The sequence below is a fragment of the Ictidomys tridecemlineatus genome, chromosome X, assembly GCF_052094955.1.
Source record: "Ictidomys tridecemlineatus isolate mIctTri1 chromosome X, mIctTri1.hap1, whole genome shotgun sequence".
NCBI lineage: Eukaryota > Metazoa > Chordata > Mammalia > Rodentia > Sciuridae > Ictidomys > Ictidomys tridecemlineatus.
In genome coordinates, this window is record NC_135493.1 from 40550878 (window position 1) to 40578454 (window position 27577).

General features: G+C 45.2%; 1 protein-coding gene across 3 annotated transcripts in view; it reads right to left on the reverse strand.

Moving 5' to 3' along the window:
- Frmpd3 (FERM and PDZ domain containing 3) overlaps nt 1–26579 on the reverse strand; it is a 139071-nt gene extending 112492 nt beyond the window's left edge. For all 3 annotated transcript variants that reach the window (XM_078034421.1, XM_078034419.1, XM_078034418.1), the window contains exon 1: nt 26195–26579. The gene's annotated coding sequence lies outside the window, so the exon portion shown is untranslated. The remainder of the gene's footprint in view (nt 1–26194) is intronic.
- Between the last annotated feature and the right edge of the window lie 998 nt (nt 26580–27577).

Below are 27577 nucleotides of genomic sequence, written 5' to 3' on the forward strand. Positions count from 1 at the left end.
TGCTAGGTGTTGTGGCAAATGCAAGAGAGAACACATGGATTTTTTTTTTTTTTTTACCCTCAGTTGAGTTTACAATTCACTTGGGGAGAAAAGACACTCTCAGGAGGCAACTCAACCCACAAATGAACTGGGATTCTGGGTACCTGGGTCCTATTCCCAGTTCAGCCACTAGCCCACCTGATCTTAGAAAATTCACATTCCTCTCTGGGCCTCAGTTTTCTTATCAGTAAAATGTATACATGTGTATATGAAGATAGAGACTGAACATAGAAACTGGTAACATTGGTTTTCTGAAGGAATGGATTGTGAAGGTTTCTAGAGGGAGATTAATTGCTTCTTTAAGTCTCTCTGTATTTTTGACTTGTTATAATGAGCATGTGTTCCTTTTGTGGTTAAATAAATCTAGCATTTACAAATGTGGTTGGATGGAACTAGATAAATTCTGGTTTAGCTTTAACCATGGTCTGTGATTACCTGTGGTTGGAATAATACTGAGCCTTTGGAGTGGGGAAATGGGAAAGCTCACTGAGGACTTCAATAGTCAGGGAAGACTCCCTTGAGGAGGTGAAGCTGCAGGTGGGTCTTAAAGGGCTGGCATGCTTTGGATTGAAAGAGACAAGGAGAGGACATCCTTGGAATTAGGTGGAGATGAGTAATAAATTGGCAAAGGCCATAATAGGAGGTGGAGGGCAAAGATGAGCATAACTTTTCTGAGGCCCAGATACATTGGAGGTTGGGAGGCATCTTGGGCTGGGGAGTAGGCCTGGGAGGTGGAAGAGCTTAGCTCAGTCCCTCTCTCCAGGGGGTGGCCTGAGGCCCACCTGGCATTGGAACAGCTGCAGAATCTGAGCAGCAGAAAGTCCAGAAGGCCCCAGCCTGATGCTCTTGGATCACGGAGTAAGCATAGCACTTGGGTATTAGCTAATCAATCTCGTAAATTCATCTCCCTTTTACTGGGATCTGTCAGGAAGCTGATTAAATGCTGTGCGAGTGGGATTTGGCTCAGATGCTAGCCGGGAGCTTGGGGCTGAAGTTTTTCAATGTTCAGCTCATGCATAAAATTCATAGTTTATCATTACCCAGACTTGCTTCTCTAGAACTATCCAGATGGGAATATTTCTATACGACAGTCCTATCCTGGGTGAGCTGGTTGCCTGGCCTCTCCCCCAACAGTTCTCTCTGCAATAGGTGCTCCCCCGCCTCTACCAGCTCAGCTCTGCTTGCAGAACCAGGATACCAACAGCCCCCAGTACCCAGTTGTTTTTTTTCTATTTCCTGGGACTCCATAGGTATTCCCTGGGGGCAAGGCCATCACCCTGCATCTCCAGCATGTGTGGGTAAAATTGGGGGGTAAGCTGGATATCTTTAAGGAGAGACAGATATGCCACCACTACTACCCCCACCTCAGTCCATGGCTAGACTCTCTCCATCTGACCTTCTAGCTGGGGTACCCCACTCATTTTTGTACTCCTGTATCAAGGCCCCAAGTTCCCTCAAGTCATCTAAGCCTGCTATCCCACCTCAGAGGCCATTCCATCCTTTATCCTAAACGCTCAGCCTAATCAAGTGACATAATCCCAGCCAATGGGCAGATGGGAAAGGTCCAGAGAAGGGGATTGAGTCTAGACTAAATTTCTTCAGCTCCTTCCTGCTTAATTTTCTGCTATTTGTTCACAAGAGAGTGGTTAGGACTGTCCAACCCTTGTTTCCTACTCTGGAGGGCCTCTTCCAGATCTAACATTCCCTAGCCCGGATTATTCTTACAACTCCAAAATCACAATGAAATTAGAAAGCCAGTGTTAATTTTGACTGTCTTCCCTAGCTGTCTTCTGGGTAGCCCCCAAAGAAGAATGATACCATTTACTTTGCACTCACTGAAAGCCAGGCGTTTTGCTAGTCTAGAGATGTCAAAGCAAAGACTCTGTCTAAACCTGCAGCCTGGACCAGTGGTGAAGTCACAAAGGCATTAGTGCTGACACCATTGTTGAACATGACTAAGCATCAGTGAGGTATATGCAACTGAACTGAGAGCTGAGGGATTCAAATGGTTCGTGGGGACACAGTATATCCTCGGAGATTAACACTCTAGTGAGGGAATGGGGCAAATGGTAAAATTTCAGCCAACAAAATTCCAATCTATTTGATCCATCAATTAAGCATAAACATTTCTTCTCTACTCAGTTGTTTGGAGCAAGAGGCAAAGGTTAATGAAATAAGCCCACATGAGGGAATAATTGAAATAGGTAATTTTCAAGGGGTGGTCTGGGTTCAATAGATATTTTCACCTATGCTTTCTTTATCTAATAAAAACAACATAACTTCATTTTATAATTGAGGAAATCAAGGCTCAGAAAGGATGAGCCACTTCCCAAAGTCACCTGTTAGTATGTGGCTTCACTGAAAGTGGAAAACAATTCCTTTGACTCCTAGAATTCAGTGTTCTGCCTGCTCTACCATACTACCTTTCTGGGAAGCTAAACATTAGGGCTGATATTTTGAAAGTATGGTCCTTAGTCACCAAACAGAATCCATTTCCTGGGGCCTTATATTCTTAAGGCAAGAAAGAGTTTTCAAATTTTAAGAATTTCATCCATGAATAAATCTAAAACACTTGATTCACAAGAAAACTCTGTTTTTATCTGCCCATTCTCAAATATTCTGGTCAACAGAGGTTTTATTCCATCTCCAGATAACTCTCCTTTAGGCAACTGGAAACAATAGCTGAGCTGACATTTCATTGGCTCGGAGATTCTTCTCAAACCAATGATTGCTTTCCCCTTTGGATGTTGTTGAGGAAACAGCAGCTCAGGCTAAGGTTGGGGCAGAGGAAAAAGGAATCATAGGAAACAAAAACACATCCCTAGCCAGGGCCCCTCTTCCACACAGCAGAGCAGACACTTGAAAGGAACTCAGGAAGGGAAGAGAGCTGAGATGAAGGTGGCCTTCACAGACAAAGTGAGGACCCACTGACACCAGGATGCCAGGCAGAATTTCTCTCTCTTACATACCATGTGTTATCCATGGATTTGTATTGCATTTGTATGCCAGGAGAGAACAATGCTCCTCTTTGTGGATACAGGCACACACACACACACACACACACACACACACATACGTGTGCACATCAGACACATTTGGTGTCCTCTCAACTTCAGAACTTATCATGTTTTGGGGGGATGTGGGCCTGATAGTTCTCTAAAAAAGATTGTGGGATATTCACAGTCTCCCATACTGGGTCTTCTTACAGTCTCCCATACTGGGTCTTCTTCTTGTTGATTTGTCCTTGCCATAGAACACAAAGCCACTGTTACCACCCTTGCCAGAGTGGTGTAACCTGTGGCAGCCTCAAACCCATTTGCTATTTTGCCTTTTGTTTATTTTATGCTGTTTGATTTTCTTCAATCTCATTTTCTGTGGCACAGAGCAGGCATTTTTAAATGTTGTTTGTTAGTGGCAGTGATGCTAAGGGGTGGCTTAGGGAGGAATCAGCCTTCCCATGTGAATCTTTAGCATCACCTGGCCCCTGCAAGCCACTCCCAATGAATATATAATCCAAACAAAAATCATGTGCCTAGAGAGATTTTGGACAAGTATCCTAAACTCCTCTACCAAGGAGATTGTTGACTTCTAGTTCTTTCTATTTGGCAATTCTAGTGGCCACTGTTTTAGTATTTCTCTACATTTTGTTCACCCTACTTATATTTCCTTCATTCCTTTATGTCTCTCAAATTACTCTTTTCCTTGATTTTCTCTTCCTTTGGCCTTATTCTTTCTCTTAACCCTTGTGCCTTTTCTTCTTCCTACCCCTCAGACTAGCTGTTTCCTCACCTAGCCTCCTCCCCAGACCAACCCTGAATTCTATAATCTTCTCTATCCCTAATCCTTTACTTCAAGCTCTTCCTTCTTGGCATCTCTTGCAGATAAAGGCTAAGCTTCAAGGCCAGGGCAAGTTGTGGTCAGTCCAGTTCCCCACCTCCTGATGAAGGGATGCAGGTTCCTATGGTAACAGGGAAAGGGTATAATACCTGCATCTCCAGGAAGAAGACCATGCTTTTGGAACTTAGCATTTTGGCCCTCAAATACTCACATCTGCACCTGCTCTCCTGTTTCTTGGACTCAGAAATGGGTTCAAAAGGAATTGGCTACTTGGTAGAAAAGTATGTGTACATGTTGGGGAGAGAGTGCCATTACACAATTAAAAGTCCTATTCTGGCTCTGCCATGTTGTGGAAAAATAGAAACTTCACTGAAACATCAGGTTTATGGTACTCTAAAAGATTGGAACACAAAGTCTTCTACCCTTGTAGACAACTTCTGGCACTTCCATCTACCTCTATCACATCCTAAAATCATATTGAGGGCCAAACAAATATGGGATAGGATAGAAAAAGGCCAGACTTGAAATTATGACAGATTTGAGTTATAATCCCAACTCTACTAATTATTAGCTGTGTGCCCTTGAACAAGTTATTTTACCTCTCTGAGCCTCAGATTCTTCTGAGATAAACTGGGGATCATTAGAGTGCCTAACTCATGTAAATACATGTAAAGTCCTTAGCAAAAGAAGACACTCACCCCTATGGAGGATATCTGTTTGGTTTGGGAAGGGGATCCTGGGCCAGGAGAGATCTATCTCTTTAGGACTAGGTGTCCTGAATGAGAGCTGGGTATATGAGTAAGAGCAGCTACCATTTATTGGTACTTTACTTACATGAGCTCACTGATTTCTGTCAACAACTCTGTAAGCTAGAGACTATCTCTATTCTACAGAGGAGGAAATAGAGGCACTAAGAAATAAAATCATTTGTCCTAGGTCACAAAATCAGCAAGTGGTAGAGCCAGGATGGGAACACAAGAGTGATTTAAAAAAAAAAAAAAAGGAAAAGGAGGTCCAGCAGGCAGCTGCAAGCCTGCTGTGCTGTTTTGCCTAGGGCTGGGTAGGCCCCTCTACCCAAGACCTCAGATCCATCAGGTCCAACAGAGCAGAGCTCACCTCCCAGAGAACAGAAGAGCGGCTTGAAGCTGACAAGGCGGCAATGGCCTGTGGGAGGCAGCCAAGGGCTAGCTCAGCAGAAATGACAAACCCTCCTGCTTCAGCCCCTTGTGTGAAGCTAAAATTAACAACTTTCCCAACTGCAAACAAATGCAGTTGCTGAACCTGCATTCCACTCTCCTGCTTCTGCTGCCATTGAGCTTCTGGGCCTCATCCCAACTCCCTCCTCTTTCCTTGGCCACTCCCACAGGCCTGGGGCTTGTGGGTAAGGGTAGGTGATACCTCTGCATGACAAATTTGGGCTTGAATTCAAGGAGGGTCCCAGGACCTGTGGCAACCCCAGATATGGGTCAAAAACTTTCCAGGGACTATGCACCCCACCTTTTGGTTCCATTCTTCACCCTTTTGGTATCCAACATCTTTGGCAACCACTAAGTCCAGTAGCTATTTATGCTGGCCCCCAATTATTCAGAGGATTCCAATTTCCACTTCATTAGGGTCTTAAAAATACTGCCATCACTATTTACCCATCTGTAGTAGGCAGCTGATGAAATGGACCCAAATAATCTTCAGTTTTTGACATTTACACCTTTGTGTACCTTCTCCCCCTGAGCATGCGCTGGGCTTAGTGACTCACTTTTAATGAACAAAATATGACATAAGTGTGAGCTATAACTTCTAAAGTAAGCTTATAAAAAGACTGTGGCTTCTGCCTTGAACTGGCCTAGGCTTGCTTATTTTGTTTCTTTCCTCTTTTGTCAATCATACTAGAGGAAACAAGCTGCCATGTTGTAAGCAGCCTAAATAGAGAGACCCACATTGCACTGGAGGGAACTGAAACCCTCAGTCTAACAGCCTATGAGGAACTGAAGCCTGCCAGTCATCACATGAGTGAGTTTGGAGGTATATCCATCAAACCAGTTAGTGTTTAGATATGGCAACCCCATGAGACTCTGAACCAGAATCACTCAGCAAAGCTGCACCCAGATTCCTGACCCACTGAAATTGTAAGATAATAATGTTTTAAAATATCTTTTTAGTTGTTGATAGACCTTTATTTATTTTTATGTGGTGCTGAGAATCAAACCCAGTGCCTCACATGTGCCAGGTAAGTGAGCTACCACTGAGCCTCAGCCCCAGCTCATAAGATAATAAATTTAAGAAATAAAAGTAGGTAAATTTGGAGATAATTCACTACATAGTATTAGATAACTAATATGCTCTCTTGTGTCCATTCCCTCAAAACTGCTTTTTCCCAAGTGATAATAGCTGATGACTTAATGTTCAATCCTCCTTTTTTACTGCCAGATAACAACATACCTTAATTCAGTTAAAAATGCCTGAGTCTCCAGATGGTCATTAAGTAGCAATGAGGATTTTAGATGCTGATGAAAGGCTAGTGGAAAATATTATTGGGGCAGAGGGCCCACTTACTTTGTATCTACTGGGTCCTGAGCCAAGGTAATAGTGACAGCTTCTTAGAATCCTCAGTGATTAAATCCTGACCAAATAATCCAAATTCAGGGCAATATCCAGACTATTTCTCCTCATACTATATTCCTCCTTGGATAATGAGAGCTAAAGTATTGAATACTAAATAAATATCAGGTACTGTCCTGAGCACTTTACAAATTATTCACTTATTTAATTATCACAAATAATTCCATTATAAAAAGGAGAAAACTAAGGCATAAAGGAGTGAAGTAACTTGTCCAAGTTCAGAGAGAGGAAGTGGCAGAACTGTGATCTGAGCCCATGCTCATGAACATGCTACTCTAGGGGAGCTCACATGTTTGGGGGGAGAAGGGAAGATTCTGGTTGCCAAAAGATATCAAGTTCTTTACTTCTTTTCATTTCCTTGTTCAAAAATGTACAGCATTTTCTCAACGCCTACTAGATCAAGTCCAAAATTCTCTCCATGAGCCTTACTATAATCTGATTTCAACCGACATATTTTTCTCTATTCTCAACTATGTAATTTATACTTGTAGCTTTAATAATCCTGATTCTCCCACCCGTAAGCTATTTTTCCCAATTTTGTCTTACCCCCAAAGCCTCAGTGTTTCTTGCAAACTTCTAGGTGTGGCATATGAAAGAGTTTTATAGTCAGATCATCTACAGAGATCCTGAAGACCTTCTTCTTATAGTGGTAATCTCAGATTACAAGGAGAAGACTAGAAGACCTTTATCCAAGTGGAGGTGTATCTCTTAGTTTTCTTAAAGTGAGACCAATGCTGTAGATGGTAGGGTTGACAGCTCTGTCCCAGTCAAACCCCATTGTCTACTGAAGGTCTTCCTAATTTTTTTTTCCTAATACATTTTCATCTTTATTCTTCTTTAAGCATCTTGTATTTATTTTTTTATTTTAAAAGCATTATTATCATGTAGATGCACAGTACATGTTTTGCAAAATCCTCATTGACTTTTGCTCATATGATCTTTCTCATCTCTGAAATCTGATGCCACTTGTGGTTTGAGACACACCATGCAGACTGTTCTTAGAGCATTCAATTCTTAGCACAGTGGCTGCCAATAGCTGAAGTACCTCCTTGTTATTCTCCATCACAGTCTTATGTTTTCTCCTCCTTAGCAGCTATCAATACCAGCAGTGATTATTTACTTGTTTACTTTTAAACACAAGTTCCCATTGAAATGTATTGCTCCAGTCTATGGCCCTACCACGCTGAACACTCCCAATCTCATCTGAAAAGTATTGCTCTAGCAGGGCAAAGATTTTGTCTTTCCTGATCATCACTGTATCCCCAGCACCTAGAACAGGGCCTAGCACATAGGAGGTACCAAAAGATATTTGATGGTTGAATTTATTTTTACCATGAAGTTAATTGTATTTTTCCCCTAGCTAGAGAACAAGTTTACTAAGGGCAAGGCCCATACCCCAGTCTTCAGTTTTTCATGGCATCTAGTAAATTCTGAGACCATACTTGGGCAATAAAACTATTGGGACATCTTAGCCATGCCTCAATATCTGCATCCATTTAACTATATTAGCCTCCTTTCCTAGGCTGCCTCGGATGGCAAGAAGTACAGTAGAGATGGATGTTTTTACTACAAAATTCTAGTCTTGAACTTTCCAAAGGGGTGATCAGGGGAAGCCTCAAGTGGGAATGGGGTTGTGTGTCAAATTTTCTGTAGTTTCTCGGTAGTGGGGAGTCTTTGCAGGGGAGAAGGCATAGAGAAACCAAAAGGAAAGATACAAGTGCCTATCCTGATGGGCAAAGCTTAAGCCCATCCAAATATGTCACAGAAAAAGAAGTCTTGGTCCTGGAGCAGGGGGGAGCATTTGTTATTCAAAATTGCAAGGGGTTCAAGTCATTTTGAGGCTGAAAAGCAAACTCTAGGATTCTCCAAGTAGGAACACGGACTACTACCACAGGCCTAGTGTGGGAGAGTAAAAAGGAGAGAGGGAGAACAAGTGACTGGGCTCTTCGCATCTAAAAATAGCATCTAGAGAGAGAGGGGAAAAAACCCATTTCCTAACCTTAATGCAGTTAGGCGGCGGAATAAACTGCCTAGCGAAGACGTTGAGTCACTGGTATTAGAAGCATTCAAACTAGACACGATCATATCCTATGGGGGTTATTTGTACCAGCAAACTCATCTGTGTGCAGTGCAGAGAGGCAGTGGGGCCAGTTTTCAGAGGTTTCACGCACACACACACACACACACACACACGCACACACACACACATGTGCACACACAGTCACTCTGAATGGAAATGACCCTGCTCCATCTTCCTGCAGCTCATCAGTTTCATTGATGAAGACAGAGCTATTGCACTACACAAATTGTATTCCTTCTCCCTACAGATAAGTCACTTGTGATTCTGATGTACCCTTGCAAAAGGTCCAGCTATTCCCTAGGCCTCCTCAGTCAGAAAAAATTCAACAAGCTTGCAGATTTACCTTCGCACACATCGGAATATACAAAGACACATGTGTATACATTCCTCTCTTTCTCTGACTCTGTCTCTGTTAAACACACACACACACACACACACACACACACACACACACACAGCCTGACTTCTTCAGCCTCATGACCTTTGGGAACCACCACCACTGGCCTTTCTGTCAACTCCTTCTAGAGGCTCTTGGTGAAAGGTGGGACTTCCCTGTACCTCCAGAGGTGTAGATGGTACTTCTTCAAGGGCCAGTGATGACTGTAGAAGGGCCTATTCCTGCTCTGAGAGTGCAGGAAAATATAGATTTGCCAGGCCCTGCAAAAGAGGCCATGCTCTTTTTTCTTGCCTTTCCCACCACCTCCATCATTCTCTCCTTCCTTTTAGCAGTATCAAACTGTAAGGCCTCCTCAGTCCCAGTGAATGGAAGAGGAAAGGCCCATAGGAAATGGATCAACTAGTAGACTGAGAAATTGAAAATGCACTAGAGGCCCAGGGAGGGAAATGGAGAGCAGCAGGGCAGGGAATGAAAGTGGAAAGGCCCCAGCTGAGAAGCCAATGACCACAAATGGCCCTGCAGGGTCCATGCCTGGCCAAAGCTACTCTGCTTTGTTCACAATTGGCTCAGAGTAAAGAGCATTGCATCTACTATGTCTGGCTAGTGGCCAAACCATGAGGTAGGGAGAGCTGGTCTCCAGCACCTCCTGTTTTGTTTTTATGTCCATTTTGAGGCTCCCTGTCCCAGACTCCCAAAGCTTTGTCCCTGTCCCAAGAGTCTTGTAAAACTTCCCCACAACAAAATCCACCTGTCCCTATCATATTTCCATGCAATCTTGAATGCACTGAGTCATTTGTGTACTCAGGTATGAGATGGTGGGTCATGGCTGACAGCTGCATTCTCCAAAGATGTTATATGGATGTTCATAGCATATATCTGAAGAGGAAAAAAGGAGGATAATGATCTGTGGTCAAGTGCATACTGGAAGCCTCAAATGACTTTAGCAGGATTCTCTACTACAGAATTTCTCAGAGCTACTGTGCATTTTGAAGCTCTAAAACAGGTAGATAGCATTTCTCAAACATATTTGACCACATAATCTATTTTTTTGGTCGGTATAGAAGCCTATAGGTCTAGTTTTCTTTTTCTTTTGGGACTAAGAATTGAACCCAGGGGTTCTTAACCACTGAGCCACATCCCCAGATCCCCCCCCCTTTTAAATTTTTGAGACAGGGTCTTGCTAAATTGCTTAGGGCCTCTCTAAGTTGCTGAGGCTGACTTTGAAATTTCAGTTCTCCTGCCTCAGCCTCCAGAGCCACTGGAATAACAGGCAGGTGTCACCACACCTGGCATGACTAGTGCTTTTTTTAAATATTTATTTTTTAGTTGAACACAATATCTTTAATTAATTAATTAATTAATTTTTAAACTATTTTTAATCTTTATTTTATTTATTTATTTTTATGTGGTGCTGTAGATCGAACCCAGAGTCTCACACATGCTAGGTGAACGCCCTACCACTGAGTCATAACCCCAGCCCCTATTTATTTATTTTTATGTGGTCCTGAGGATCGAACCCAGGGCCTCGCTCGTGCTAGGCAAGCACTCTGCTGAGCCACAACCCCAGCCCGACTAGTGCTTTTTTTTTTTTTAAAGTATTTTCCCTGTCAAATAACTTAGCTGCATTTTCACAGTACTCCTTATTAACTCAACCTAAAATAGTGACTATAATTGTGAGGAAATCAGGCATCCTTATAGGTAGAGAAGGCAGTAACAGTCACCCTGGATCAACCACCATGCCATCTTGAAGATATTAGTGACAAGAGGACCCTAGTAGTGTGATTTTCTCATTGCACATATTATAGGTGGCTGCCACTTAGCAATGAGCCTGCTTCTAGTCTTTAGGTCCCAATTGCCTTTAATACTTAGATTTGGTTGTGCTGTATCTGGGAGACTAGTATGGAAGGAAGAGAAGGTGGCCTGTCTCTGCAAACTCATGTTTGATAGCTGGTTCTTTCCAAAGCATTTGATTTTGTGGAACTTGTTGTCCTCCAACACCCCCATCCCCCAAACTCTATTCTTTTAAAAACTTTTTTGTAGTTGTAGATAGACAGTATATTTTTATTTTTATTTGTTCATTTTATGCAGTGCTAAGGATTGAACCCAGTGCCTTACACAGGTAGTGCTCAACCACTGAGCTACAACCCCAGCCCCAAATCTCTATTCTTGAAAGCTCCCTGGGCCTGCTGCCTCAAGAAGGGATAGTAGTGAGCACAGTTCCTCTTCTCTATGTGTGGGAACCAATCACTTCTTTATAATGCACAGAACTGGAAAAACGGGGCCATTTATGAGAACTTGAAGACTATGCCCAGTCACACTGCTCTTTGGCTAGCCTACTAAATATCCTAACCAGATGGGTCCCCAAGGGACCTCCACTAGCTCCTCTTGAAATTTAGCTGAGATGCTCTTCAGGCTGGTGCACTGGGATGGGCACTGAGGTGCTCTTCTAATTAAGGTGACTTAATCCCGGGAAGGGTTGGCTACCTTAGGATACAATGCTCTTGTCCATTAAACAAGAGCTCTCCAAAGGTGAGAACTGCAATAATAGACTGTGAATCAAAACAGCTTGGTTACCATACTCTGGGCTGCTCAGAGCACCCAGGAGTACTGTGCTTGCTTCTGGAAAGGACCCCTAAGAGGACCCCAGCCTCACAAATTTTGTGGCCTAAATAAAGTGACTAAAATGCTATATCAATAGGCTGGGTCCTTTTCAAGTTCCTGGACCACAGTGGAGTGCTATGACCCATGACGCATGAGATGTAGGGACTACATCCAATTTTGTACATAAAATTTCAGGAGGTTTATGGATCTCCAGATTAAATATCTGTGGAACCACAGCACCAAAGGAATCATGGTGCAAACCACATAGATGTAGTCCCTCCTAAATGAAATAAAATTCAAAAGACAGACAGACTTGAGGAAATATGCTAGCTATATTCAGATAGTTTATAGGGGCTGCCAAGAGGAAGAAGGAGGGAAAGACTGCTTTCAGCTCCATATCAAAACAATGTTCTCATGAGGCATGTTCAGCAATGGAATGGGTGACATTAGGAGGCAGTAAATGCCCTGCTGATGAGACTTACAAATCCAAAGGGAGAGAGACTAGATGATCTCTAAGGTCCCTTGTCCCTTCCAACATCATATCTCCTCCCACCCACGTGTCTTCCTATTATGGACATCCTTCCTAGCTTATCACAGACTAGAATCACAATTTAACCACTGAACAAACTCCAGAGGGTGAGAGCAGATTGGAGGTAGCCCCAAACTCCAGACAGTGTAGCCCCTCACTCCACTCCCATCTTAAGAAATCACATTTTACCAATCCCCTTACCGGGGTTCTCAGGGTTTGCATGGCAAACAGCTAGTTAATCTGATAAACTAATCTGCACTAATGGGATCATGAATACTAATGAATTAATGCCTTACCTTCCCAAGTGACATATTTGCATTTTAACAGAGGTCTTCTGGAGATAATGCCTTAACTCAAAGGAGTGATTAATGTTGAAATTTCGGCTGTTTGGCAGTCTAGCAAAGGAGATATTTTTGGAAAGGGAAGCTTTTTCCACCCTCCACAGCAGACCATCTGCTAGAAGAGGAAAAAAAAAAAAAACATGTCCCTGCCCTTGAGGGGTTTATAGTTTATATAGTTGGGGAATTACAATGGCTAACATTTATCGAGCCTCTACCTAAGTGTCAGCCAGTCCTGCCCTAAGAGCTAAGTAAATATTATCTTTGAATCTCCACAACAAAACCCTCTGACTAGGCATTTTGCAGATAAAGAGACTGGGCATCAGAGAGGTTTAGTAACAGCACAGCATTTCACTGACTCCAAGACTCTGTCAGCTGAAGGAAGCAACATTGTTTCAGGTTTCCTTAAGAAGGAAAAAATACCACCAATTAAATGACAATGCACCATGGACCTAAGAAGCATTTCAGTTTTAGAAATGTTAAAAATGTGTCTTTTAAACCATGAAATACAGCAAATGGTAAGGCTGACTCCAGAATACTTTTTTCTTAATGCTCTTTATAGAACTCAGATGAGAAATAGCAGGGGAACACTTTGATATAATAATATAATAGCAAGTACATATTAATATTTTAAAACAAAATGATTACACAAGTACCTGAAAGATTGCAGATTGAGTCTGAGGTCAATGGTAGAACATGTCAATTGGGGTCATGAACCTCACTGGTGAAAAAACAGGACAGACAGTATTTATGGTAAAAGGACTAGAATGAGCTGTGCCTGGGGCTGAGGTAGGGAGTGGTAGGTAGCAAGTAACCTTGGAAGTCAGGTTCACTGGCTAACCTGGCTAAAGTGAAGGGGTTAATTAGGGAAACTATGGGAGATGCTTTAGTGACATGAAGCAGGCAAGTATAATGGCAGATGGTCCTTTCAAAGGCTAATACTGTGGTTTGAATATAGGTAGCATCCCCAAAGGTCCATATGTTAAAGGCTTAGTCCTTAATGTGACAGTATTGGAAGGTGCTGTGGACCTTTAAGAGGTGGGGTCTTATGTGAGGTCATTAGGTCATTAGGGGTGTTCCCTGGAAGGAGATTTTAGGACCCTGGTCTCTTCCTGAATTTCTCTGCTTCCTGGCTCATGATGTGAGTGGTTTCTTCCTTCACATGTTTCCACCAGGATGTGCCACCCTCTCCAGAGCCTCAAAGTGATGGAGCCACCCAATCCTGGACTGAGACTTCCAGAACCTTGAGCCAACTAAACCTTTCCTCTTTATGAATTAATTACCTCAAGTATTTTCTTACAGTGACTGTAAGCTGACTAATATGGCTAGGATGAGTGAGTGACCTCTGTTTAATAGGATAGACAAAGGAGACAATTGTGGATTCTTGTCAATTAGTATCAAACGATTAGGAAAAGCTCATTTTGATCACTTGGATGAATGAAAACATTCAGCCTTAAGACAGGGGCTTCCTAAAGGAGTAAAGAATCAGCATTGCATGGGGTCATGTCATCAGAGGCAGTAGAATTCTAGGGAATTATACACCCTGAACTATCAGCCCTCTCTGCAGGTGCATCATTCCTCACTTGCAAGAGAAAGGTGCAGAGCAGTGGCTGCATAGGGCATGAAATCTCAAGCCCTGCTGCTGGAGCATGGGCCCCTTTCCCCTCCGTCATTGTCACAGCAACAGCCTGGATGATATACTGCTCAGCTCCCACTGCAGTGACCACTGGTGTTTGTTGTGGCCCTGCACTGTGTGTCTGTCTCTGTCCTGGAGGATATGTGAATGAACAAGGCTCCAGAAGAGCCTACTCTCTAACTGGGGAGAAAGGTGACACAGAAAGTCAACACAATATGAGACAATAGAATCAGGTGCTAGACTATGGTGGAAAGACAGGTTGATTCCAAGAGGAGGGGGAATTGTGGGTGTTTTTATTCCTCTATATTTTTCTATACTCTCAAAGTTTTCTACTATGTATATATATTACTTTTAAAGTCAGAGGAAATGTAATTTAAAAAGAGGGAGAAGCTAATGAGGACTAGTTTAACAAAGAAAGGCTTCACAGCAGAGGCTGGACTTGAGTTTGTTGGGTAGAGGATGTAATGGAAAAACTTGAAGAGGTGGAGAAAAGGGGGCAATAAAAGATTGGGGGAACTATAGAATGATGACTCTAAAGAGGGTAGGAAGCATTAATGAGATATGGTGGAATAGTGGGAAGAAGGAGACTAGGGGAGCCTGGGTGATTTTTTTAAATAAATAAATACCTTTATTTTGTTTAGTTTTTTATTTTATTTTGTTTTTTTATGTGGTGCTGGCATTAACCCAGTGCCTCATGCATGCTAGGCAAGTACTCTACCACTGAGCTACAACACCAGAATCCTGGGTGATTTTTAAAAATAATACAAATATATATATAATATTCATCCAATTTTTTATTTTATATATATATATATATAATTTTAAATCCCAGCTCTTGTGGAAGGCAGGTCTCAGATACCAGGGATAGCAACTTCCAACTTCTTTCTGATATAGTAAGCTAAGGGATGTTATTACAAGCTTTTGAGCAGGGAGTGACATGATGAAAGATGGTGTAAGGATACTCCTTTGGCAGCATTGTTGAAGGATCACTTGGCAAGGAGGGAGAGGCTGAATGCAGACAGACCAGTTAGGAGGCTGCTGCATTTAGCCAGGCATGAGGTTATAAGAAGCTGGGTTATGACAATGACAGTGGGAATGGCCAAGAAGGGGTAGATTCGGGAGGCACCTGTGAGAGATAAACCACCAACACACAGTAGTGATTGACAGGAGAGAGGCGGCGGTGGTGGATCCCAAGGCTCAGCCTTTGGGCTACTGAAAAATTGACAGTGCTATGGATAGAGACAGAGACAAGGGAGGGTGGGGAGAAAGGGCAAGAGCTGGGGAACAGTACAGAGGGACGATGAAGAGGAAATCCTGAGTTTGGTTTTAGCTGTGGTGAATTTAAAATGATGGTAAACTCCAAAGAGGAAATGTCCTTAAAGGTAATAATGAAATGGAACTGAAGCTCAGGTTAAAGGCCAGGCTTGATCATTTCCAGCAATCACCTAGAATTCCAAAGCAGGACAAGCTATATTTAGATTAAGCATGAAAACCTCTAAGGAGGGTGGAAGGGGGAAGCAGACCCAAGCACTGGTCCTGATGTGGACTTTTCAGGTGACAAGTCTCTGAACTGTGTGGCAGCAGTAGGCTGGTGGGTCTATTTCAAGATCCCCTCCTTTTTCTCTATCAGTGAGTGATTTCCCTACATATTAGAAAGATTACAGCTCAACTGTAGGTGATGAGATGAATATGGAACAATACTTGCTTTATTAATCATATCTGCATTCTCTGTGATTTCACCGATGGTAGCAACAGAACCAGTATGACACACAGCACCCTCCCCAGCCCTGTGAGAGGGCTGGTTTTCTAAGTCCCAAACCACAAAGGCAAGATCAAGACTTCTGGACATCTTGATATAGGATCAGAGAAAAGTATCATTTAAAAATCAACTAGGGGGCTGGGGATGTGGCTCAAGTGGTAGCGTGCTCGCCTGGCATGCGTGCGGCCCGGGTTCGATCCTCAGCACCACATACAAACAAAGATGTTGTGTCAGCTGAAAACTAAAAAAAAATAAATATTAAAATTCTCTCTCTCTCTCTCTCTCTCTCTCTCTCTCTCTCTCTCTCTCTCTCTCTCTCTCTCTCCTCTCTCCCTCTCTCCCTCCCTCCCTCCCTCCCTCCCTCCTTTAAAAAAAATAAAAATAAAAATCAACTAGGTTCCTCAGTTTCTTCTGGTGTCAACTGGCAAAGCATTTGGAACTAAGTTGCTTAAGTCTGAGTGAGAAGCAGAATGACAAAGAAAACAATGATTGTAGGGGAAAATATAAATTGTATAAACGAAAGACAATGTTTAGTTAGGAGAGAAACAATGAGTGCAGATTTCCAAACTGAGAGATCTTGACACTTACCTGGTTGGCTCCCAAGTCCAGTTGTTGCCACCATGCCCTCTTCCTTCTGCCTTCAGTGGTCTTTTGCATAAGAAGGGTGGTAAATAGGACAAGCACCCCAGGCAGCAACTCATGTTTCCTCTTCCCAATCCCTCAACGCATAAACATTTTCCACTCTGGGTACTTGCCTGCTTCTTAGTCAACCTCCTCCCAAACATCACCCCTGCCTCAAATCAGCAACCAAAAGACTGAACAGAAATCAAAACAGAAATCGTCAGCAGGGAAATGCTGGAGGCCGATGTTTGACAGACCATACTCTGTGTGTGTGTGTGTGTGTGTGTGTGTGTGTGTGTGTGTATTTGTGCTTTACTGTGTGCGTGTCCGTGTGTTCATCCACCAGTCTAGCCATCTGTTTCTCTGTTTCCCCAGTGGATTTGGATCAGAAGCAAAAAGAGGCCTGCTTGGCTGGGTGGTCCTGCCCCTAGAGTAGAGCTCCCTCAGGGGTTAGGAGCCTACAGCCTGGGCAGACCTATCCTACTTACTCATCTTTAGAAGGCATCATATCCTTCCACAAGAAAATCCAGTAAAAGGGGACTCAAATCTCACACATATCCCTTGATCTGCAGTTTTCTATTTTCTCCAATCCAGGACTGGAGGACTTGGCACCAATACCTGTCTGGAGCTGACACTCAGCAGGTTGGGTAGGGAGGGGAATGTTGGTGGGGAGACAGGTGAGCAGGCCAAGGCCTCTGTAGTCACCCTCCCACCTACCTGTGGCCTCCTCACTTAGTTCTCCATACCAGCTGGAATGCCAGGACTCCAGCTGGTATCAAAGTGCTGTGGTAGCTCATGCCATACCCAGGCACAGGTGTGACCTCCATTGGGATGATTCCCAAGTGCTCAGAGGAGTTTTCAAACTGATTCTAACAGAGAAGTTGAAAGATGTCTCCTCACTCTCAGCAGCTCTCAGAGGTCTTGGGGGGCTTTAAACAGACCAGATGTAGACAGGCTCTGCCTCCAGCCTCTCTGTAGGGGGAGGTGGCACTCAGCACTCTGGCTTAGCTGTCATCTTCACTGGACTCTGCAGCCAGATTCCTCTTTGCTCACTCTCAGGTCACAACATTGAAGGGCCCAGTGCAAATCTACTCCATTTTGGATGGTGAACTGATTAACCCATTGTCAGCTTAGTTGCAGTGAAATTCTGCCAACCAAAGGCCCTGAGGGCATGAGGCAAAGAATGTAGAGTTAAGGCTAAGAGGATGCAGGGAATGGGACAGAAAGAAGTCAAGTAAATGTAGTTGGTGGTTTACCAGCCACACCAGTGCCTTTTGGATTTGACACTTCTATTTATGTCCACTGGCACTGCCTTCCTCACCTCTCATTCTGGATTGCTGTAGTAGCTAAAAAGCTGGCCTCAAGTCTCTCCTTACCTCACTTAATTCCTCTTCCTATTTTATGGCTAACCATCCTAAAACACTGTGCATAATTGTCTAATGGCCCTCCAGGGTCTCTCCAAGTCCAAACTCCTTATTATGATGGCAAATATTTTCCAAATCTGAGTACCCCTTACTCAGCCAAGCATTTCCTCCCAAGGTGCCTCCACATCTATAGTATCCTCTAGTCAGACCTCCCTTTAACCCTTCTTTGATCCTACTCTGACCATATAAAAAACTCCATCATTTTCCCCTATACCATGCCTTCCCCTACCCCTTGGAAGCCTGTTCCTTTTCTATTCCACAACCTCAATCTCTCATATTATGCAAAACCAAACTCAAGTTCAACCTCTTCTAGGAAGCCTTCTCCCTGCATTCCAGCCCACACTCTTGTTCTCTCTGAGCCCTGAACCCCTACAGTGCTCACTGTTTAGAGCAAACAATGTGGCATCTGTTTTCCATCTTGTATTATTTTTAGTTGCCGCATATGAGTAAGTATTGTTTTCTGTTAAATTATAAATTTCTAAAGAGCAGAGCCTTTATTTTGCCCTTCTCACCATAGTGTGGGTATAGGGTTAGACTCAGGAGTGCTCCATAGACCTCTGTCTGCATACTTCACCTCCAAAATGAAAGGAAGATGAGATAAATGAAGACCCTTTAAGGATCTCCTCTGTCTGTGCCCTCCCCTTATCTAAAAAAAAAATGTTTGGGCAGTAGAGCTGAAGCTGCTCTGAGAGGTCCAGGCAGCCAATCTGCTGTCAGATGCTAGCTTCCTGAACACTCCCACCTCCTAAGGTTCTCTGGGCGATCAATAACACTGCTTAAGTGATCAATCTGAGACACAATGGGCTGCAGGGGCCAGTGTTTGATTAACTGGAGAGAATAAATGTATGTTGGAAGAGACAGAGTAGAGCAGGGAGGGAGGAGCTGAAGAGAAAGCAAGAAGAAAGAAAAGCTGGAAGAAGGGAGAGGAAGAGGTTTTATGAATGAGGATATGATAGGATGGATCTTGGAGTAGTTCTCACCTGATCTGATTCAATAGCCTAAGCAAGTTCTTATTGAGGGGACTAAATGATCCTGGGCTTTCTTAGAGTTCAGGGAATATCCCAGGGATACCGAGCAATTTTTGGCTTAGGAAGAAGCACTGTGCAGACCCCATATTCAATGGAGAATTGGGTATAGGATGGAGACTTCCAGGTGTCTCAAAGGACTTGAGTCTTGAGGTAGATTCATTGGCTGAGTCTACAGAAATTCTAAGCATTGGCATCCCAATCTTCTACCCAAGCCTAATGACTCAGAAACACAGGATGATATGGAACAGTAGGTTGATCTTCATCAGGGATATCAGCATTACTTTCTCTCTATCCAGAAGTGTACATCCATCTTTCCTCTCAAGGATCTGAGGCTGGAAATTTAACTTGACAGTTAAAAAATCAGGAATCTTTTTTCTAATTTTTTTTCCAGAGGGCCCAAACATCTAGCCATAATACTGATCAAAAAAAAATTTTTTTTTCTGGGAGAGATGGTGTTATCTGGAAAAACCAGAGCAGATGGCTTCCTACTGTGAGAAAGTTCCTCCTTTAATCTAACCTGATTCCTGCTGCTCTCATTAAAAACCCATCCTTCACATTTGATGGCATCATTACTCTCCCCATCATGTGGGCTCAAAGCCTCAAAATCATCTTTGATTCTTTCTCTTTCCTCATCCCACTCAGCCAATTCGTAGGTAAATCAGGTTCTTTTTACCTCCAGATCCATCCACCAATCTCTGTTCTATTTCCATCCAGCTATTTTAACAACCTACTAAGTAGTCTTCCTATCTTTAGGATGACTCCCTTTTAATCAGTTTACCAAAAGGGAAAAAAAGAAGAAAACATGAAAAATAAACATGAATCTAATCAACCCATAGAGCTGATTCCCATTTACAGGAAATACAAGGGACAACAAAACAAGGTAAATGACAATAAGAGGACCAACCAGAATAATAAAAGACAAGTCAGAATATGGGATTTGAACAACTGGTCTGATTTCTCAAATAAGACAAAGAAGGTGGGGCCAGGCAGGGGGTGGGGGTGCTATTGAAAGGACTTTAGGAAACAAAACAATCAAATGTAACATGCTGAATTATTTTTTTGGATCTTGATTCAAACAAGTCAACAGCAAAATGTTTTGAGACAATTGAGGACATTTGATTAAAGACTAGGTAATGATTAATACAAAAGCATTATTGTTAGTTTTGTTAGATGTGTTAATGTTATTGTGGTTATGTGAAAAAATGTTTTTCAGAGATGAATAAAGAAGCATTAGGAATGAAATGGCATGACTGATGTTTGGAATTTCTTTTAAAATACTTCAGCAAAGAAAAAAAAAGATAGATGAAGCAAATATGGCAAAATCCTGATAATTACTTAATGTGGATAGTGGGTATATGAGAATTATTTTAACTATTTTATTTTTGAGCCTGAAAACATTCACAAATAAAGAATAAAAACAATAGTCATCTACTTTACCCCAGTCTACCTTCCTGGCCTTAATTTCCATGCCTCTCGTATTTCTATGACACAACTACCCTATGTCCTTGCTCATTCCTTCACTTGCACATTCATTTGTTCACCTAACAAAAATTTATTAAGTATCTCTTCCATGCACTAGGCACTGTAAATACAAAGATGACTGGGATTGCTTTAGAAAAAGAAGCATCCTTCATCTTTAGGTTCTTCACAGAAGTGAATACAATGCTTCACATGTAATTATATGCTCAATAAATAATTATTGTCATGTGCAGGGGGAGAGAAAACAGAATACCTACCTTTTGTGAATCGACAAATATTCAATCCAATTCACCAAGTGCTTCTTGAGCATCTACTATGTATAAGGTATTATGTGCTATAGTAATAAAAAAAATGAAAAACACCAAGCTCTTTCCTTCATTGAACTTATAATATAAATAAGACAAACACATGAAATGTTTTATTTGTATGTGAAGAATAGATGAATTAATTCAAGTGATACTAGTGGACAGTCCCAGTGATGTACTTGTCAAATGTTTTTTAGAATCAGCAAGTGCCAGAGGAGTCCAGAGGAGGGAGGAGGAGAGAGAGAGATCACTTTATTTAGAATGACCAGAGAAGACTTCTTGAAGGAGGTGAATTTGAATGTAGGCTGAAAGGATAGGTATAGAGGTATTTGGATAAGAGGGAACATAGGCAGAATAGAATGGCATTAATAAAAGCATAGATGCAAAAAAAAAGTAGAAAAGGCATGTTTAAGAGACACTGAAGAAAGAAACTTAGCTAGGGTTGAGGGTCCACCTGGAGTAATGCTTCTCACGTATGTCAAGTACATCAGAACCACTTGGGGGAAGCATGTTAAAATTCATATTTCTGAACTCTAGCTCCAAGACCTACTGAATCAGAAGCTCAGGAAGTGACCAGGAGGGACCGAAGCAGCTGCATTATAACAAGTTCTTTCAAGTGATTTGGAGACATGTTAAAATTTAAGAATCAATGATGTGGACAAACAGTGAGAAATAAGGTTGGAAGAATAAACAGGGTTAGGTCCACTTAAGGATAGCCTTGAATGCTAGGCTAAGGAAGCCAAACTTCATCCTACAGGCAGTCAGCTATCACCCTTCAGGGGTGTTGATCAGAATTATTATGAATAAATGGTATTTCAGAATATTAATCAGGCAGGTGTGTGTATTATGGACTGAAAAAGAAAGAGAATAAGGTAAGTGGCATGGTTGCAGGGTGGGAGGGGGTTAATCAGAGGTGGTTCTGGGTTTCTAGTCTAGGAGGCTTAAAAGGTCAGAAAAGTAAATCATCTTTGAGAGAGAATGAGATGTTTGTGAATGCTGAGTTGAAGAGATCCCTGAATTTCTGGCTACTTGTTGAAAGTAGCCAGAAATTCAGGGATAGACCTCAGGATCAGAGTTAAGTCTGGGCTAGAGAAGTGGGGATGGCCAGTATAGAGGCTAGTGTGGAAGCCTTGATACAGTTGCATGTTCTTGCCAATAAATAAAAGAACTGGAGAATATCCAGATTTGAGGGGTAGGAAGAAGAACTAGTAAATAGGAGAAAAGGGGGGGGCACAATAGAGCTATGACATACGCACCAGGAATCCTGCTGATGTGCACACACCTGATCATTCTCAAGTTTTTTAACAAAAACATACACTGGCACATGCATGTAATCTGTGACTCAGGAGCCTGAAGCAGGAGGATCACAAGTTCAAGGCCAGCCAGGGCAACTTAGTGAGATCCAGTGGTGTCAAAATAAAGAGAACTGGGGTGTGGCTCACTGGTAAAGTGCCTCTGAGTTCAATCCCCAGTACCAAAAAATAAAAATAAAATAAAATAAACCATACAAACAGTTTCCTAAATATATACAGTTATCCCTCCTTCCTCCCACCTCCGTGTCATACACATAGTCCAACTTACCGCTCATTTTCTGACTACCATGGAGTAGGTGTTAGTATGTCACTGGGATGTTAATGTTCCTTTGTAAGGTTGGTGCCCTTGGTCTCAGAAAAGAGAGTGCTACCTGTCATTGGTGGGAAATAAGAAAGAACCCCAAGATCTCTGCCCTTTCCCTAGCAGCTTGGCTGAGGGGCGACTGAAAGGGAGGAAGGAAAGATGACATGTTTCTCTCCATTTGCTCCCTGCCATGCCTTTCTGCCCCTGGCCCTCAGATTTCTCAGCAGACAAGTCCAGCTTATTTTGAGGATGTTGCATTTGGGCTGCAGAAAACACAAGAGAATGTTTTGCTTTTTGAATTTATGGTATGGAGGAAAACAAGTCCTTGAAAGAAGAGCCAAATCAGAGTTTTCTGTTGTGAATGCAAATGGTTTTAAGGCTGGTGAAAAGTTGAACTGACTTGGGTGTGGTCTTTTTCTGGGGATCTGCTAAGCTCATGGTCTTCACTCAATGTCAGTGTCAAAGGGTACTGTTCCAGTTTCTCCCTAAAAGTGATTTCTACGCCCTATGTGAAGGCATGAACCCTCAGGGGTCATGTTTGTCTGCACGAACCTCACTTCCCACAATTTGTTCCAGGTTTATGAGTAAAGGTGTATTTGTAGAGAGATGGAGAGAGAGTGGGGGGGGGACAGGGAGGGGTAGGGAGGGAGATGCATACACACAGAATGTGTGTGTGTATGTGTGTGTGTGTGTGTGTGTGTGTGTGTGTGTGTGAGAGAGAGAGAGAGAGAGAGAGAGAGAGAGAGAGAGAGAGGCTTCAGCTAGACAGGAGGCTCCAAAACATCAGAGATCCTTCCTCTGATGTCTTGGTGTAGCCATCTCAGGGGGCTTGTCTGGGGCTGATCATTGAGCCCAGTCATTTATGCACAGTGGAGGTGGGGTACAGAGTACCTCTATTGTCCTGTATCCACTCATGCTCCTTCTAAGAGCTGATGTGGAACTACTGCAATGAGGCAGTGCTGGTTCAATCCTTCTTTTTCACCCATACCCCCACCCCAGGACTCTAGCTGCTTCATCCTTACCCCTACCCCACCCCCACCTCCAGTACATTGCCCAGTCTGTGGCTGTCATCAGCAATTCCAGGGCTTTCTTATTGCACTTTTTCAACCTGCTACTACTTCCAAAAGATGTTGTGGTGACAAAATTCCCCAGTAGAGCCACATGGGTCAATTCTCAAGACTCCTGTACTACCACTTTACAGAGGGAAAGATCCTGCCTCATTCAAAATGAGGCTTGCAGCCTTCTAGAAAGTCTCCAGACCTCTCTCCCAGGGAAGCAGAAGCTCCATCACACTGTCTGAAGCCACTGCTTGTTACTTGAGGGCACTTGCTAGGTTTAGACTCACAGACTGACCATTCTGCAGGATGGCTCAGATCTATAAGATGCTTGAAACCAGAAGCCTGGGGCACCCAAACCCTTCCTCTGGCCAACCTCCACTCTGGTGTCCTTCAGCCCACACTTGCAAGGCAATTGTGGTGGTGGGTGTTAGTGAGAGACATGAGAGGATATCTCCACATGCAGCAATGAGTGTTTCTCTCCCGCTTAGATCACATCACCTCCCTTCTCAGATTCCTGCAGGGGCTCCCAGTTGCCTCTCAAATCAATTCAAACCTTCTCTCTTGGGCCTCAGGCCTCCATAATTACATCCCACCTTCCCACATCCCCACTCCCACACACACAATGCCCACAACTTGGGCCAGACATAGACAGCAGACAGATTCCACTATTCACAAATGCACCTGGTCTGGGTCCTGCCACAGGTGCCTGAAAAGCTCCACTAACAGATCCAACTCCCCTGTCTCCTTTAAAAATGCCAAATGCCACCTATGAGGTATAGGTAATAAACCCCTATCAGCTATTAACACCTTGGCCTGAAAGGGATTTTTTCTTCAGATTTGACTGAGCCCGGAGCAAAGCCCCGCCTAAATGGTCTGAGAGGGCAGGGGGAAGGGATGCAGACGAGCCAGAACAGTCAACGGGAGGGGCAGGTGCAGGAGCAGAGAAGGCGCTCTGACGTCGGAAGCTAACTCTGTCACGATTTTACCAAGGGCTACAATCTAGGCGTCTCTGCTTAAATCAGTCAAACCCACTAATCTTGCTGCCCCTAACCTTACTTTCCCTTCCACAGGCACATTTACCTTAGGGGCACCCTCAGGCCAAGCTGCTGAGGTTGAATTGGTCCCCTCACACGAAAAATAAATAAATAAATACACCACGAATTTGGGTAAACGCCGCATATTTGCTTGGGCAAAGCCAAGTCTTGTTGAGGACTCCCGGGGGAGAGCCAGAGCCCTTTGCTCAATGGAAATAGCAAAGCCTTCCTGGGAAAGCTCTCTCAGCTCCCAGGAAGCTGAGAACTGGGTTCCCCCTGCCTCTCCTGCAGTGAGCTTGACTGGCCCCGAAAGGGTGGGAGGGGCAGGGTCTCCCGGTTCGGGGTTCTAATGGCTAAATTTCCACACTCTTCAGGGCCCTCTAGGTCAAGGTGTGAGCGCTGTTTACCCCAGTCTCCAGCTGGGAAAACTCACTAGGTGCTTCGCTCTGAGTCAGCAGTCCCCCACCCTCCACTCTGAGAAGGGCGCCCCCAAGGGAGCCTTGCTCTTATAGCAGTTTCTCCAGCGGGCAGCAGTCCAGAGATGGCCCCGCCCTCGGCGAAAGCTGTAGAATGCGGAGACCACCGGGGGCGCGGGGGGCGGGGGGAGACTCCAGGGCTCTGCAGCTGGGCCAGGATGCCAAGGGGAGGGGCCAGCTCTGGCAGAATTCAGCGTTCACTGTGATCAAGGGCTCTTTAGTGGCAGCTCTAAGGGTGGGGATACCACCTGCTTCTGGGGAAGGTGTCAAGCATTTGCCCCTGCAATGGTTTCAGTGTATGTATATGATGGGGAGGGGGGCGGGGGAGACGCGCACACATACACACACACATGCGTGCATACACATAGGAAGCCCAGTTGCTCAGGTGTGGAGGGGCACGACTTCAAGAGTTGGGAATGCTTTTTTTGCCAGGATGGAGTTCTTAAGGGCCCTGGTGGAGGTGTCCACAATAGCTTAGGGGTTAGGGTGACTGCGTGTGTGTGGAGGGGGGAGCACCAGGTACTGGATCTGCAGTAATGTGCAGTTGTCATGTAGTTTCTCAGGGACACTCTGAGAAAACATACTCATATACACACTCTCCAAGCTCCAAAGCACCAGACTGGGAAGAGTGTGCATGTGTGTGGTTGTGTACATGTTTTAGCAGTGCTGGAGGGGGTGCCGAGTAGCCATATATATGTTTGGGTGACTGCTTTATTAGCATCCTGCTGGGAGGGGGCAAGTGTAGCTCTGTGTTTTGTCTTCGGATGGGGGTGACGGTGTTTGAGTGTCAGGAATGTGGTGCGGCTGTGTGTGCGTGTGTGTGCGCGTCCGTGTCCGCGTGTGAACATGGCCCCGGGAACCACGCACATGCTTCAGACAGCTGTTTCTGGCATCCCTGGGGCTCGGGCTTCGCCGGACAGCCGGGCTAAGTGGCCACCTTCCAGCAGCCAGGCCCCGCATCTCCTCAGCTCTCCCAACTGTGCCCACAGCTCCGGCGCGCACACAAAGGCTCCATAATGAACGCGCTGCACTCCTCTGCGCTGGGCTCCTCACCCTGCACCCCCAGCGGCCAAGGCGAGCCCGCCAACCCAACGAGTCACCCGGGCAGTGGGCCGGCCGCCCGTCGCCCTCCGCTCCCACCGCCCACCCAAACTCCAGGTGGCCCGACGCTCGGCGCCCCCCACCCTGCCCCCGGCTCCCAGGGGCGCCCAAGCGCGGGTCGTCCCCGAGCTGGCCCGGGGCGGCACGCTCTCGCTGCGACCTACCCCTGACCGGGCTGAGACTGCAGGCGCGCCCCCCTAAAGGCAGCGCGCTTCTTACCTTCCTTCTCCTCTTCCTCCTCCTCCTCCGCCTCGGCGGCGCGGCAGCGGCGGCGCAGAGGCGGCGGCGACGGCGGCGGGACTAGGGCGCCGGTGCCCCCGAGCCCGGCACGGGCGTGGGGCTCAGTGGCGCCGGGCGGCAGGGCGGGCAGAGGTTGGCCGGGCGGCAGCAGCTGGCCCGGGACGCGGGGAGCTGGCGCGCAGGCGGCGGGCTGCGGGCAGGTTGGCAGCGGCGCGCGCGGGCTCCTCGGGCGGGCTCCATGGCTGCGCCGCGGGCGGCACCATCGCCGTGGCTCGCTCGTCGCTCTCTCGCTCCAGGAGTGCGGCAGGCTGCGAGGTGACGGATGGCGGCGAGGCGGCCGGACGGCCGAGGAGGGGAGGGGAGAAGGGGCGGGGGGAGGGGGAGGGGAGGGGAGGGGAGGGGAGGGGGGAGTGCAGAATGAGGGGCCTCTCCGGCGCCTCCCGACCCTCGAGTGCTGGCGTCGGTTTCCCCGAATGGGAAAGCGGCTTAAAGGCGCAGCTCCTGGCTCGGGTCACAACTAAAAATAAACACGAAATTGACAATTGGGGAAAGAATCTCCCAAGACAGGACCCAGCAACCCAGCCATCCAGCCCGGCGCTGCCTCACTTCTTGAACCTGACCGTTCTGGCTGGGCTCTGCCGGGAACTGCTGGCAGCCAAGAGGGCAAGCCAATTTCCAAAGTGAACCAGGGAAACAAGGGGGAGGAGGGAACTGCGGATAAGAAGGGGCAGCCGGAATGCTAGCTTCGGGGGAGTCCATTCCCTGGCCCCTGACCTTGCCTTTCGCCTCTTCTTTGCTCGCCTTCTGCTGGGGATGCCCTCCCTGCAGCTCCCTTCTGGTCACTACAGCCAGTGTCCACACGCACCTTGAGTTTCGGCTCAGGCTCCTGCTCGCAGCGCCTCAACCCAGCACTGGAGCGAGCTAAGCGGCTTGGAGCCCAGGCCCAGCCCGGGAACCCACCTCAGTGAGAGCGCAATCTTCCAGCTGGCAAGGTCTGCTTATAGCAGGCGGTTGGTTTGGTGAGAAGGGAGGTTAAGGTGTGTGTGCGTGTGTGTTCTCCAGCAGATGGAGGGAGGGTCCTGGCCACACACACACATACACGCACAAACACACCCTGAAGGAGAGCAGCTAGGCACACAGCACAGTGCCTGATGAATGATCTCAGGACATTTTTTTAGAGACACACTGTGAATACTAAATACGTAGCAGATGAGTTTTCAAGAGAGGCTCCTGGTCTCCCAGCCGGCTCCAGACCCCCTTGGAAGAGTTTTGAGGACCAAGAAAAAGGCCACTCCTCCTCCCCAAGCAACGGGCAGCCTCAGTGAGAACCCAGAGGGACTGAGAAGCTGGACAGTGGATCTG